We start from the raw sequence: 16960 nt of genomic DNA on the forward strand, positions 1-16960 counted from the left end.
AATAATAATTTAATACTAATTGTAGAAAATTCAAATTAAAAATTATCAATTTATTTTTCTTATGTGCTTAAACATGCAAATAGACAAGTAAGATGTATATTCTTAATAACATGAGTGTATGAGTAATATGTGCGTTTTAACTATGCGAATACATAGGTAACATGTGATTTCTTAGTAATACGAATGTACGGGTAACATGTGTATTTTTAGTCATGCGAATGCACATGTCACATGTATTTAATTATTATCATTATATTATTTAATTTAAAGATAACAATGATATATATATTCATGAAAAATATATGTATTTTAATTAATAATATAACAAATCAATTATTAGACTCTTTTTATTATTTTGATTAAATTTATCAGAAAAAATATCTGTCATATCCTAACTTAGTGTATTTTAATTTATGAGTTATTTTCATACAATGATTATTAGCTAAAACATAATCAAATAAATAACATTTAATTATACAATATTTGAATGCTAAAAATATATTCAAATATTTATACACAATGAACATTAATCTAAAATAAAACATAAACATTTAAGAGATATGCTAAAAAATCTTTATGACTTTATATGATACTTATAAACGTAATCACAAAAAATATGATGCAAAAATAACTCCTTATATTTATAATTTTATATAGAGAATATAGAGGTGAGATATTATCCAATACAATTTGAATTTTATTTATTGAGTTATTTAAGAATCAAATATTTTCTATAATCACAAATAAATGCTTATACAAACGCATTTATAATTGTTAATATTCTACATATACACTCAAAAATCAATGTTTATATTGGACCTATATGAATGAGAATGAGAAATATAATGTTTCAATACATGATTTATTGATATTATAAAATATATGTATATTATATTTGCATTATGCATAAACAAAGAAGCGACCCGTGCAAGTGCATGAGTACACTGCTAGTATATATATAAATCTATCAACCTAGTTCATGAACCTAACGAGTTGAACTATATTCAACTCAAGTTCGGCTCGTTTATTTAAAAAGCTCAATTTCCAGCTCAAGTTCAGCTCATTTGGTTCATGAACCAAGTTTATCGAGCTAAATGACGAATCAAATTTTGAACAAATACCGAGTGAGTTCAGTTCATTGTGAGCCATAAATGGTACCCATAAAAAACTAGAAAACCTTCTAAAAATTTGGACGGGTCGGGTCGAATAAAACCTGTTTCATTGCGAAGCCATGGAACCAAAACCCTTGCTCCTCCTTCTAACATGTTCTATTCGCTTACGGTAGTAGAGAACCAAGCATGCCAGTCTCCGAAATCCGCCATTTTTGAAAGAGAAGAGAGGAAACAGTGCGTGCGTCTTCATTTTCTTCTCTTCGATTTTGGATCTCAATTCCACGATCAAAACGTGTTTATTGAATTGCAAATTGAAATTTCAGTCGCATATTCGAGGCCTCAATGCATACGATCGCCACACAAAAATTCATCAAGGATTACGGTACTTATCTTTCACATATCATACCTAAATTCTACAATATTCCGCTCTAGCTATTTTTTTAGGGTTTGTTTATTCTGGCGTAAAAGTGATTTTGAAAAAAAAAAAGTGATTTTCTGAGAAGTTGGAAAATGCAGCTTCTCTAAACAAAAAAGGGAAAAAATGAACTTTAGCTTTTTTTGTAGCTAACAAGCTAATTTATAAGTGTTAGAAGTGTTCATCTATTTATTTTAAATCAAAACAATCACCTTTTGTTAAAAACTCAAACAAATGACCCCTTAATTGTGGTGGTTTGATAGATGTGTATTTTAGAAAATCAAGTGAGTTTTGGAGTTGTACTTTTGTTTCATTGTCTGTTAATAAGGTCAATGGATCTACAATCAGCAAAATTAATATTTAAAATATTTAAATTGATTTCCATTTTTTGGGTACAATGTTGTTTTATTTTTGACCGGACAATAAGGAATGAATCAAATTTTGACCACTTGATTTGGCCATGGTTGGGTTCCTTATGTCCTACATGAAATGGATGATGAACAATCTCATCCACTAAGAAGGAAGGAGGCTACAATCATCCTTAAATTCAAATACCCTTTGTTAGTATCTGTATCACAATGACGTTTCTTTTGGTGCGAGTTTAGAGAGAAGGGTTACTCTTTATGTTTTCCTTGGCTTAGTCATCAGAGTTTGGTTGGTTGAACCAATTTGATGTAGAAAATTCAAAAACTTTTTTTAGTCTAGGAGTGGATAAAAGGAAATCAATCAATTTTTGAAAGCTTGATTTGGTTGGATCCTTGTGTCCTACAGGAAAAGGGTGACGAACAATCTTCTCCACTCAGAAGGAAGGAGGCTACAGTCATCCATAAATACCCCATTTTTTAGCGCTTTATTTAAGCACTTAACCTTTTTCATTAGAAATAAACTATATAAAGCAATAGATGAATTCAACACCAACTGTTGTGCTTATTACAGTGATTAATTCATTGAACAGTGGCTTAATGGTGCATTGCACAGCTTTTAGAAGGAGGGTTCTACTATAGAATGTTTGATTGATTCAGGTTTTTCTTTTTGTTTTGCAAATTTGGATTTTTTGTTACTTTTGACTCTTGTCTATGAAAATATATTTTATGCACTTTCTGGTGCTGTAGATATGGCTGAAAAGCCTTCAAAATCTTTGTGTGGATATGAGATTATTGTACCTCCTTCTTTAAGAAGCATATTTGCTTTGATTATGGGTTTTGCCTCTTTTATAGAGGTTGTCAACTTGTCATTAATAATTCTGTTGTTACTGAAGATGTATGTCTAACTAGAAGTTTGGTTAAAAAACTTAACAGCCTTTACTGCAAGTGAACTTTTGGTACTAAAATGGTTGGAGTCCTTTTTGCTAATTGTGAAAATGTTTGGGTTAAATATAAAGTTTAAACCTAATTCTGTACCTCTTTGATCTAAATGGTGAAATTATGGGTTCATCTTTTCAGCTTGATGACAACAGCATACTTTTTCTGCTTGACATGCTTCTGCATAATTTATTTAACTTTTTGGAAATCTTTTTCCCTATCATTAGCTAAATCTTTTTTATCATGTATTTTCAGGTAAAGGACTTCAGTTTCAGCCAGTGATCATAAAATTGATGATGATGATAATAACTTTGATGAGTTTCTTGAGGAGATGTTTCCCTGATTTTAGCCTTATTCATTACCGTACCTGAAAAGCCCATCTAACATCAAAGTTGGGCAGGGCTGTAGCCCCCGAAATACAGGAATCGTGTGATTAAAAAGATGACAGGATTTATAATAGTTATAAAAACTTTCCACTGTAAAACTTGTGAATTGGTCCCATGAAGGTATGATACTATAATTATACTCACTGGGTACATATTGGTAAAAACTAATCATATTGACTAGTTTTCATTTAAATCGTATTAGTTATACCTAAGCTATCAAAATGGGCTATCCAAATGGGTTCAGTTTAGCCCACATAGAGTTTGGATTAAAAAGGGTGGGTTAAAAGGTTTGGGTACAATTTATGCATATATTAAACAATCCCTAAATGGGTTATGGCAAATCAGTCCATATAATATTAATTTATAATTATTTTATATATATATATATATCATTTGATATAATGTATAACTTTTTCATCATACTTGTTTTTTTCCCTATTCAATCAAACTTATAGATATATTCCTATATGTTTGAGTTAAGATGTGATATCAAATTCACGTATATGTTTTTAAACATAAAGCATTTAAGTGTACTAGTCATACTTAAATTGGGCAAGCTAAAAGGTTAAGGTACAATAAAAAGTATCTAATATGATTCCTAAGTCTAAGCCCTACAAATTTTCGGGTTTTGACGGGCTGGCCTGACGGGCTACCCATTTTGACACCTCTAGGAATAGGTTAGTATTATGGATCAAGATTTTTGGATAAAAATAATCTTCCTATTTTAATTATATAAGATTTAGTAATATGGTAATTTTATAATTACTTCAAAAAAGTAAATTACCCCTCATCCATAACTTCTTTCCGCTCTCTATTAATCTACTTATTTCAAAATACCAAAAATCCTTCCATTACTATTGCCCTCCACCCTGAGCTCACACCACTGTATAGGTATTAAAGCTACCAATGAATGGACATGACTAGGATAAAGCTCCCATACAACTTGATCGAGCCAAAGTGCAAATTGACTAAGTCAAATTCAAAATGTAAGAACATGATTGCAACTAGGGGGTGAATTAGTTGACTTAAAATTATAGTAATTTTTTCTGCAAAATGTAAGAGTTAATGTGCAACAGATAATATTGCAGAAAATAAACAAGTATAAATTAAAGAGGAAAGGGAAAGGAGAGTACACAATTATTTTATACTGGTTCACCTTCTTGTCCATTGAAGGTTACGTCCAGTACTCTTGCAGCACAAGACATTTTTCACTAAATATTAAGAGTTGTAATTATAATATCTCACCCCGAGATCTCTCTGTACCTTACACACTCACTAATATTTATACATTGGAAAATACTTTTCCAAGTCACTCTATCCCTTTTTTATTCACACCCTGTGAAAGAAAGATTGTTTGCAATGAATGAAGAATTACAACAATGGCTTTGGATTACCTTTACAAGTATGAAACATTATATCACTTGCAATCCAATCAACTCTCTTTATATGCTTAGTAATAATGCTCAATATATTTGTGAAAACTTTTGAAGCAATTACTCAGAATAAATTCTCTAATTCTCTATTGAAAGTTTAAGAACTCAGTGCAGAAAAACAGTGAGAGAATTTATGAGAGTTGTATAAAAGTTGTGTGTTGATGTTGTGAGAGTTAGAGTCTTTATATTGGCTTTCCAAACACCCAAGGTGCCTTTCTGAAAGTGTAGGAGTTGTTTGGAGTGAAGAGACTTTGTTTGGAGTGAGACCATTTCTTTTTAAAATCTGAAATCTCATGCAACATTCCTCAGTAATCGATTATTGACATTTGGTAATCGATTACCCAAACATATTGTCCACTTAATTTTTAAATTTGAATTTGAGTAATCGATTACACCATTTGGGTAATCGGTTACTCAACTTTTGTAAAACTGGTAATCTGTTACTCAAATGCAGTAATGGATTATTCTGAGCAGTTTTAAGTTGGATAACTATTTTTCTCTCACATGTAACTTGTTACTTGAATGAAGTAACCCGTTACATATCTTTTCAAAAATTGTTTTAAGTATTTTTTAAAGTGTTTCATTATTCTTTAAAAAATAGTTTGAGCATTACTACTTTGCATAAGTAAGAGTTTTAGGATAGAAGTACCTATAGAGATTTAATCTAATTATCTTGAAGCTTTAATCTTCTTTGTCTTCATAAGTATTTTTCATTTTCTTCTTTTTGGTGATGTTGGTGTCTTCATCAAAACCGTGCCAACGTCAGGAGCAAAGATCTTCTTCACACAAAACTCATCGAGCAACACCACCACATGATCAAGGAAAAATCAACCTTGACTGAGGAATTATGGTTCTTGACCGAAGAAATGAGAAATCCATGTAAGACAGTGCATTGCCATCACCGCATCAGTCTGAGGCACTGCACAACATTCTGACCGTGACGCACAAGCCTTGGCGCATAGATTCTGACCGAGGTGCCAAGGGCCTGACGCACCAAATCTGTCAGAGTTCTCCTAGCATGGGCGCATGAATTCTGACTGAGGCTTTCTAGGCATGGCGCACCAAATCTAACCGAGGCTCCCTGGCCTCAGCACATCCAACATGGACGCAACACATCTAGTATGGGCGCACCAGTTTTGACTGAGAGCCTCTTCGCCATGGTGCATCAGTTTTTGTGACCTGAGCATTTTTTTGTTTTTTAGGCATTTCTTTTGGGCTTTTATTCTTCCTTTTGATTCTAGATGCTTCTTAGAAGAAGTTTGTTATAAGTTGTTAGTAGTTGTTCTGGCTTGTAGAGTAGTTGGGGGTAAGTTGCTTGTTTCTTAAGTAACTAACCAACCTTTTCCCTTTTGTATAAATAGAAGTGCTTAGTCACTTTTCTAATCAATGAAAATTAAGATAATGAGGCCATTCATTTAAAAAAGCAATGTGGCATTAGAGAATTCAATTTGAAGGTTCTGATCACCACTTCCGCTGCATCACAAAGCCAAGACTCTGGCCAAAAGCAATCACAATCTATACAATCTTCTTCCTCTCCTATCATTCAAGTAACATGGCAGATTCACCAATCATTGAGCAAGAAAGAGATTCCCAACCAATTTACAACAACAATGATCTAAAAAAATCCATTCTATCTTCACCCTGGAGACAACCCAGGGGCTATGCTGGTAACAAGACCCTTAGATGGTTCCAACTACCAGTCGTGGAGCAGGGAAAATCCGTGAATGGCATGATACTAGCACCAAGAAAATATGACACATGGGAACGTTGTAACACCATGGTCATATCCTAGATAACCAGGTGCCTCACCAAAAATTTTAGAGAGCATCGTCTATATTAAAAATGCTCAAGACCTCTGGCAAGACTTAAAAGAAAATTTCTCAAAGGGGACTACTTTCGTATGCCTGACCTTCTTCAGGATCTACATTCCATCAAGCAGGGTGACAGAACAGTTTCCAAATACTTCACTGATTTAAAGACACAATGGGAGGAACAATCTTAATCTCTAACTCAAAAATGTTGCATGATGTACTATATGTGCCAGGTTTTAAATATAACTTGATTTATGTCCATAAACTAACCAAGTCTATGAATTACAAACTAATTTTTGACGCTTTGAAATGTTCTATCCATGATATGACTACCTCGAGGATGATTGGACTTGCTAAGATGTCAAATAGCTTGTACATGATTAAAGGGAACTTAGGGGCAATAAATAAAAGTTGTGTCAATATATCATACATTGATCCATATTTTGACTTGTGGCACTTTAGGTTGGGGCACCCTTCTAGTGACATTTTGAACTTTATTTGTAAAAGATACCCATATGTAAAGCATGATTCTACTATTGTTTGTGAGCATTGTCATTTTGGTAAATAGAGTAAGCTCCATTTCCCTAGTAACAACAATAGGACTGGTCACATATTTGACCTTGTCCATATGGACATATGTGGGCCTATTGGAAATACATTTTTACATGGTCATAGATACTTCTTAACGGTCATAAATGATCATTCTAGGCACACTTGGCTCTTCCTCATGAGGGACAAAGGGGAAGCTAGAGGCCTTATGCAAGACTTTGTTAAATTAGTCAAGACCCAATTTGGCAAGATAGTTAAAACCATAAGGAGTGACAATGGACTTGAGTTCCATATTGCTACCTTCTTCAAAAAGTATAGTATAATACATCAAACCTCTTGTGTAAACCCCCCCAACAAAACTATATTGTTGAGAGAAAATATAGGTGTGAATACCCAATTTTGTCCGACCTAGAAAAGGCCCAAAACATTTTAAAAGAAAAATAATAAATTTTATTTATTTTGGTATTTTCCGAAATTTTAATATTTAATGAATAAAAATAATTAAACTATGTTTATGAAATTTTTATAATCATTTTCGAAATTATTAAATTTAAGTTAGTGAGCATATCCTTTTAGAAGCTTCATTTTCAAAAAAAAAAAAAACATATAACAAAACAAAATAAATTAATGTTGTTAGGATTCCTAAATCTAAGTGACTAGGTTAACTGAAAATTCAAAAAAATAATAATATTAAATTTATGTTGATAAGGTTTCTAAGTCTAGGTGATTGAGTTAACCATAAATTAAAAAATAATAAAAATAAGAAAAAAGAATTAAATTAAAATAGACCATAAAAAAGCCTCTAATCATTTTTCTAAAAAAAAGGGATAAACATTATATTTTATTATTATTTAATTTTTATTTTTTCGAGTTTCATTATAAAATAAATAAAAGATAATTAAAAAGATTTTTTTATTAATTTTTATAATTAAATTCGAATTTATAAAATAAATAAGATAAGTGACATATTCTAAATATCTCTTTTAAATTCCAAATAAACAAAAAATAATTTTTTATTTTATTTTTTTTGAAAATATAATTTTAAAAAATTAAAACATACATATAATTATTTATTATTTTTTCGGAATTTATATAATATAAAAAGTAGTTAAAATATATTTAATTAGATTTTTCAAAAGAAAAGCGCCAAGTCAAATATGACTTGGTGGGTGGTTTAGATCCCACAAAAAAGGGGGAAGTAGACTATCAAAATAATTTTCTGTTTAGCAATTGTTTAGGGATTAAGTGGTTATTAGTTTAGTATAACTAGGGTTATTAGAATTAGGTTTTTGCTTCTTCTTTTTTCTTGTTTTGGGTTCCAAAAAATGGTTCCAAAAAAAAGCTCCTGAAATTTTTAAATAAAAAAACTTGCACAAACCTAGAGAGGAGAAGGTGTGGGAGAATTGAAATTCACTCTGATCCAGTGTAAGCGAAACCACTGGAAGAACCATGCACCCATTCCACAAGCCACTAGAGCGGTCTTCATCATGTTGCTTTTGTTGACCAGAAACCAGAGCCAATCCGCACTTGACACATGTGCAGGTCTACACTTGCGCGCATAGACGCGTGCACACTGAAGTGAGGCCCTCTACTCAGCATTTATTCCTCTGCGGTTGTGCTTATTGCTAGGACCGTGCACCCGCAGATCTCCTCCATTCACCTGAAGGTGCAAACGTCAGCTCATACGCGCCACCACACAGAATCAATACTCCTTCTGCACTGATCTAATACAACCAAGTCCACCATGAGACCAATGCATCCATCCTCTCCAGCCAACCACAGACTGACAAGTGGCGCACGTCCAAGCCAACCAATCAAGCCTTTACATGTGGACAGCGTACGTAATCCTCATCCACGTAGGATCACAACCCTAATAAGTTTGTTACTTTTCTCTCTTTTATTTATATTTGTATTAATTTATGCAATTCAACCATAATTCTTTAGTAAATAATTTTTTACACATTTTTAATATATATTTCAGAAACTGAATGACATAAATAAAATAAAATAAAAATTATTTTTTATATGGATAATAGTAACAACAAAAAATAGATAAAAATCCCTTTAATATAGCTAATCATTAACAGATTTTTTTATGACTTTTTAGCAATTAATTAAATTTTTTATTTGCTGTAAATAATTAGAATTATGATTAACAAAACATTGAACATTTTTTTATTTATAAATAAAACATGACAACAAGTACTTTTCAAAATATAAAATAATTTTGAGAATTAATCAAAGATGAAGAGAATGTCGTCTTGGAGGTCTCTTTCTTCTTAAATCATCTTCGAAAGGTCACGCTACGCCGTTTCTTTTCAATCGATTAAATCTCAAAATCAATTAAATTCTATTTTCTCAATTAAATAAATAACAAAAATTAATCAAATCAAAACTCTTTTCAATAATAAATAAAACTTACAAAATAGACATTTTTGACTAAAATATATATTTTCTTTAACTAAAATACACTCAACCAATAAATCATTTTCTACTTAAAGAACTATGTAGGCCTTGATCCCCTTAATAGGGGTACGTAGGACCAAACTCAATATTGTCAGGCTCAATAATAATAAAAAACTATTTTTTTTCTTCTTAATAATTGATTAATTAATTATAAAATTTAATAATAATAATAATAAAAACAATAAAGTCATATATTTTAATAAATGATATCGCTTAAGGCGGGCGGGTAGGGTGCTAATACTTTCCCTACCTCGTAACTGACTACCGAACCTGGATATCAAAAATCCGAAAGCCCAATGTAATTAAGCTTAAAAGATTTTTCTACATTTTTAACTCTAAAATGTAGTGGCGACTCTAAGAGGTCGCGTAACCGAAAAACGAGGCGCAACAATAGGCATCTTCTCAATGTCACTAGGACTATCCTCTTTCACTTTGGGCTATCCAAGATTTTTTGGTGTTATGTTGTCCAACATGCCACCTATCTTATAAACAAAATGCCTAGTCCCTCATTGCAACATAAGACCCCCTATGAACTTTTATATGACAAGCCACTAAACCTCCTATAAACAAAGGTTTTTGGGCGTCTGTGTTTTGCTTCAACCCTTACTCGACAAAGGACCAAACTAGATCCTAGGGCCAGAAGGTGCATCTTTCTTGGCCATAAATTTGGGACAAAAGGATTTGTGTTGTATGATCTAAGAAATAGAGAGATATTCCAGTCTAGGAATGTTATATTCCATGAGCACCTCTTCCCCTACAAAGGATTAAACCCTAACAATCAATTTAATGATCAAACCAATAGTGATTATCCTCATCCTGTTCAAGATGAGCTTGCCTTTTCGGACAATACCCACCAGAGCCATGAGCAAGAGAGTAACCAGGCCAATGAGACAAACATACATCACCATGATATCACAAATGGTCACCCTCACATTAATGATCATACTATGCAGGATACAAGGAGATCTATTAGAACCAGATTCCCACCTACTTACCTAAGGGATTACCACTACAACCTCCTTACCCAACACAAGTTTGAGCACGAGAAGGGTGTTTGCCATCCCCTCTCATATGTCTTGTCTTATACCTCTTTTTCACCTAGGCAACTCGAACATACCTTTGCCATCTCCACAAATATAGAGCCCAAAACCTACAACCAAGCAGTGAAATCTGATAATTGGATCAAGGCAATGCAAGATGAACTCACTAATCTTGAGGTAAATAGAACATGAAGTATTGTTGATCTCCCTCCAGACAAATCTCCCATTGATTGCAAGTGGCTCTATAAGATCAAATACAACTCCAATGGGTCCATTGAGAGGTACAAGACGAGGTTGGTAGCTAAGGGCTTCAATCAAACAAATGCGGTTGATTTCTTTGAAACCTTTGCATCCATTGTCAAGCTAATAACAGTTAGACTTTTACTTGTTATTGCCTGCAAAAACTGGATTGTGCACTAACTTGAAATAAATAATGCCTTCTTACATGGGGAACTAAGTGAGGAGGAGGTCTACATGACCATACCCCAGGGTGTGACCATACACGACCCAAATAAGGTCTGCAAGCTACAAAAATACTTGTATGGCTTGAAACAAGCAGGAAGGCAATGGTACCAAAAGTTGTTTGAGTCCCTTCAAACCTTAGGGTACATTCAATCACATCATAATCACTCCCTGTTCACCAAAACCAGAGGATTAGAGTTCACTGCCTTATTGGTCTATATCGATGACCTTGTCCTAGCTGGCAACAATGAAGTTAAAACAAGCAATTTAGAATCAAGGATCTAGGAGCCTTAAAGTACTTCCTTGGCTTAGAGATTGTTAGATCCAAGAAAGGTATCACCATTTTCCAAATGAAGTATGCCCTTGACATACTTGTTAACATAGGCTTCATCAATTGTAAGCCAGTATCCACTCTTATTGTCAAAACAACCAAGTTTCACCATAATGATTCCCTTGTTTATACTGATCATGTCCTCTATAGAAGATTAGTAGGGAGACTCCTTTACCTAACTAACATTGGGCCTGACATTAGCTTTGTTGTTCAACAGCTAAGCGAATTTATGGATTGTCCCACTGATATGCACTACAAAGCTCTATGTAGGTTGCTAAGATACATCAAGGGTAATCCTGGTCAAGGCCTTGTTTACTCAACTACATCCCCTATGCAGCTCAAAGTCTTCAATGACTCTGACTAGGCAGCATGTATTGACTCTATGAAATCCATAAGTGGGTGTTATGCTTTCTTAGGTGATTCTCTTTTTTCTTGGAAATCAAAGAAGCCAAATACTATGGCAAGATCTTCCTCTGATGTTGAGTATCGTGCCTTAGCCTTTGCTGCTTGTGAAATCCAATGGTTAACATATTTGCTTGATGAATTTCATATAATTTTCACTAAACATGCCTTGTTATATTGTGATAATGATCCTTCAAGATACATAACTGCAAATTTTGTATTTCATGAGAGAACTAAACACATTGATTGTCATGTGGTTAGGAAAAGACTTCAATCAAAACTCTTTCATCTATTACCTATATCTACTTTGGAACATGTTGCTGATTTACTGACAAAAGCTTTGGACCCTATACCATTTCACTACTTACTCTCTAAGTTGGGAGTACTAAATATGTACTCTCCAACTTGCGCGCGGAGGGGGGGGGGTATTAAAACTACCAATGAATGAACATGACCATGATAAAGCTCTCATGCAACTTGATCGAGCCAAATTGCAAATTGACTGAGTCAAATTCAAAGTTCACTGAGCAACACCACCACATGACCGAGGAAAAATAAACATTGACCGAGGAATTATGGTTCGTTACCGAAGAAATGAGAAATCCATGCAAGATAATACATCGCCATCAGCACATCAGTCTGAGGCACTACACAACACTCTGACGGTGGTGCACAAGGGGGGGGGTATTAAAGCTACCAATGAATGAACATGACTAGGATAAAGCTCCCATGCAACTTGATCGAGCCAAAGCGAAAATTGACCGAGTCAAATTCAAAGTTCACCGAGCAACACCACCACATGACCGAGGAAAAATCAACCTTGACCGAGGAATTATGGTTCGTGACCGAAGAAATGAGAAATCCATGCAAGATAATGCATTACCATCAACGCATCAGTCTAAGGCACTACACAACACTTTGACCGTGGCACATAGGCCTTGGCACATAGATTCTGACCGAGGCTCCCTAGCCTCAGCGCATCCAACATGGGCACAACACATCTAGCATTGGTGCACCCGTTCTGACCTGGGCGCACCAGTTCTGACTTGGGCGCACCAGTTTTGACTGAGGGCCTCTTGGCCATGTCGCATCAGTTTTTTTGACCTGAGCTTTTTTTAGTTTTTAGGCATTTCTTATGAGCTTTTATTCTTCCTTTTGATTGTAGATGCTTCTTAGAAGAAGTTTGTTATAAGTTGTTAGTAGTTGTTTTGGCTTGTAGAGTAGTTGGGGGTTAATTGCTTGTTTCTTAAGTAACTGACCAACCTTTTCCCTTTTGTATAAATAGAAGTGCTTAGTCATTTTTATAATCAATGAAAGTAAAGATAATGAAGTCATTCATTCAAAAAAGCAACAGTAGGACCCGGAAAAACACCACCATCCACCCAATGACAAATGTTTCTTTTATGGACCAAACTAAAGGGTACAAAATAACAGAGTATGGGAAATGACTCATGTTGTAAAGAACAAAAGTAAGAGTTTGTCTAGGGTCTATTTTGGGGGCGTTTGGGGCTGCTTGGACAATATGTTGATATGGATATAGGGTGGGGTGTTGGCAGTTATTGTGCGGCGATTGTAGCAGTTTTAGTGGTGGGTGTTTTTTGGTGTTTTGAGATAAATAGATTAATGGGAAAGGGGGAAGAAGGTTAGTGATGATAGGTGAATTCTTTTTTTTCTTTTTTAAATGAGAACTATGAAACTACCATTATAATATAAAGGGAACATATCTTTTATCTAGAGGTGTGTCAAAACGGGCTATCCGGACGGGTTCAGGCTAGCCCACGTCGGGTTCGGGCTAAACTGGATCGGGCTAAAAATCTCGGATACAATTTATTCATATTAAATTGTAGCCTAAACTCACTCTAAGTGGGTTGCGGGTTGTGGGCGCATAAACTAAAAAATATTTATTTAAATTTTAACATATTTAATCTATTTAAAATATATATATCATTTTATATTAATGTATAATTTTTTTAACACACTTGTTATGCCCACTATAACCTAACTTATAAATCTAATATCTTGTGTTTGAGTTAAGACATGATGTCAAGTCCATGTTTATAATTTTTAACATAACTCTTTTGTTAAATCTCTAATTTCTGTTAGACAATATTTTGTATGTTCTTTATCAACACTTTTCATTGTGAACTATTATATTAAATTTAGTTGTGTAAAGTTGGTAAACAATTATGTTGTCTTTCATTTTTGTTGTAAACGTTATTTTCTTTATTATGTTTTTGTTGTAGAAGTTAAATCTAATTAAATACACAATTAAGAAAAAAATTGAAATCTATATGGTTTAATGTGTTCTCATTTGATTTGGTATATTATTTTGTTATTTGGCTTAAAAGGATATTCCACAAAATAAATAAAAAAATATAATTCTTAACTAATTTATAAATATTTATGTTTAGACATTACTCTATTTTTTATTCAAACTTCTACTATATATATTTACTATAAGTTGTTTTTGTAATTTTTCGCCTAATGCTTATTACCAATGCAAAAATCCCAAAAAATTAAAAAAATATAAGGAAAACGAGTAGCCTGAATCGGCCCAGGTAAGCCTAGGCCGAGTCTGGATTAAATATAGCTCGGCCAGGCCGAGCTAAAATCCCCGGATTCTATAAAATGTACTAATTTGACATCCAAACCTATAATTTTTTGGGCTTTGACGGGTCAACCAGACCGACCCTGCCCATTTTGACAGCTCTACTTTTATCCCACATTTTGTTCTATTTTATGTACAATATATTATATTTGATTGAAAAAATATTCAAGTGACATAATATTTATAGGATAGAAGATGTTGTCCTATTATAAAATCTATCACAACTAAACTGTGAGGGTTAGTTTTGTTCATAAGTCTTGGTGTGAATAATGATAACATACTCAAACTTAAAAAAATCTCTTCACCTACTAAGTTAGCAAAACCCAAATAAAAATTATAAAATGAATAATGCTTATTAAATTCTCTTTCAAATATATAAATAATTAAAAGAATTTTTTGAATTTAAATGGTAGAAATGATAGTGGTTTGACACATAGTATGATTTTTCATGCAGAAAGCAGTGTTCTATATATTAATTAAATTTATATTTCGTTTAATCAAGGTGAAACTTGCATATACATGCACAATTGTTTATTTATATTTGATTATTAAATCACCAATCATTCTTGTGATGACAATTCTTTTCTTACACAGATTTTAAAATCCATTCCATATAAAATTACAATACTTTAAATGTTGAAAAACATGCCATCCTGCATAAAATTAGAAAGATACTTTTAAAACTTTTAAATTAATTATATCTGGAATTTATTAAAAATTAAAAACTATTAATTAAAGAATTGCAAATATATAGAAATTGACGATTGAAAATCTGGAATGTTAATTATTAAAAGTTCATAGTTAACAACTTAACATAATATGAAAGATGAAAGCAAATTTAGAATTTTGATTGTAATAGTAATCAAATTAATACCGTACCATTTAAAACATAAACTTCCTTATATTCCACCTATTTTTTTTGTAAATAAAGTATTCATTTAAGGATAATTTTATATTAATATTATCAAAAACGTTGTGACACCTGAGCCGAACATCAAACTGTAAGAAGTCTTATATTAGGTTTAACCAATTTAAATAGTTAAATCACCCAATCAACTAAGTAATTACATATAAAGACAAAATTTTATATAATTAATAAGAAAATAATTGAGTAAAAAAAATAAGAAAATAAACTTTCAATTGTATTGAAAAAGGGAAATATTAACCAAGGTTCATTGTTTAAGGAAGCAAAGAAAGTAACTTTGTATTAAAAATGACATATTTAATACATAAAAATATTGGAACCTGGTTTTTAAGATTATTTTACTCATTTTACATTCTCTAAACAATGCACTAGACACTTATTAATACAAGGCTACAAGCATTTAAAAAATTGACACGTAACACATATTATAAAAAAGAATAAAATATCTCTTTATATTAGGAGATAACTTATCTTCTATGAGCAGTAAAAGTTTAACATATATACTGTTTTGTTTAATTTTAAAAATATTTTTATTAAAAACTATTAAATATGACATATGTCATAATTTTAATAGCAAGAGAAGATAACTTTAACTTATCTTCTTGTTCCCAAAGATATTTTATTCTCTATAAAAACAATTTCTTACATTTTAATACTAACACTCTCTATTCTTTTTTGTTAAGCAAGTTTCCTCCACTACTTTAAGAGGACTGATAACACACGTGTGACAATACGTCCAAAAAACACGTAAGTTTTGTTAAAATGGTGTGAGCCAATCACAAAACGCGAATGAACTCAAGCACAATTTTCAGCAAAATACAATTCAGCATGAGAAAGAATCTATAGATAGGTCTAACATGTATGAAAATTTTCTATTTTATCATATATAAATTAATTATAAAGATCAGAGATTCATTAGAATTAAGTTATTTATAGTGTTATTCTTACTACAGAAAATGTATGATATTTATATAAAAATATTACTATATTTTCTATCATTAATATGATATAAAAGTTTTTTAATATACTATATATCTTTCATATTTAATATAGATATTGCAAACATTAAAGAAGTTTTTCTCATACACCAAATACAATAAAAGCAACCATAATAATAAACAATAGTTTCATTATTATTTGAGTTCTTAGATATTATTTTATAATTTATTGCAACTCTTTAAAAAATAAGAATAACATATATTTTTTCTCATAATACTAAACATCATTTTTATTTTTATTTGAGTTTCACAATATCTATATTTTTTTTACACCATTTATCTTTCTTCTCATTTTCCTTTAGCTAAGACCAACTTAAGAACAAAAGACAAAAAACAAGAATGACACAGTGAAAAACTGAGTAAAAATGTTCTTATTCAATTAAGAACAAACATTGTGATTGTTCTAATGATCTTATGTCCCAAAATATTTATGTTTTCATGTCCGAGTTAATCAAATCAGACAAAGTAATATAAAAAACAATTTTATATTTTTTTATGATTTTTCTTTTTAATTATTTAATATTTTTTAATTAGTGTAACGCATAAATGAGACACAAAAAAAGGACACTACTGTATATGGTGACTTGCCTGGCCAACTATCCCATTCTTGAAATTGAACCATTGAAACAACTATGGTAGTTATATATATAATTCAATTTCATTAATCTACGTAAAAGCTAAAATCTTTGTATCTACAAGTTTCATACAGTGACACACCATC

At 31.9% G+C, this 16960-nt stretch overlaps 1 long non-coding RNA gene across 1 annotated transcript; it reads left to right on the forward strand.

Annotated features, from left to right (window-relative positions):
• Nucleotides 1180-3303, forward strand: LOC109353761. The gene is made up of 3 exons (XR_002108484.1): nt 1180-1494; nt 2483-2549; nt 3084-3303. It is a non-coding gene; the product is annotated as an uncharacterized LOC109353761 (long non-coding RNA).

Source organism: Lupinus angustifolius, chromosome LG08, assembly GCF_001865875.1.
Source record: "Lupinus angustifolius cultivar Tanjil chromosome LG08, LupAngTanjil_v1.0, whole genome shotgun sequence".
NCBI classification, from domain to species: Eukaryota; Viridiplantae; Streptophyta; class Magnoliopsida; order Fabales; family Fabaceae; genus Lupinus; species Lupinus angustifolius.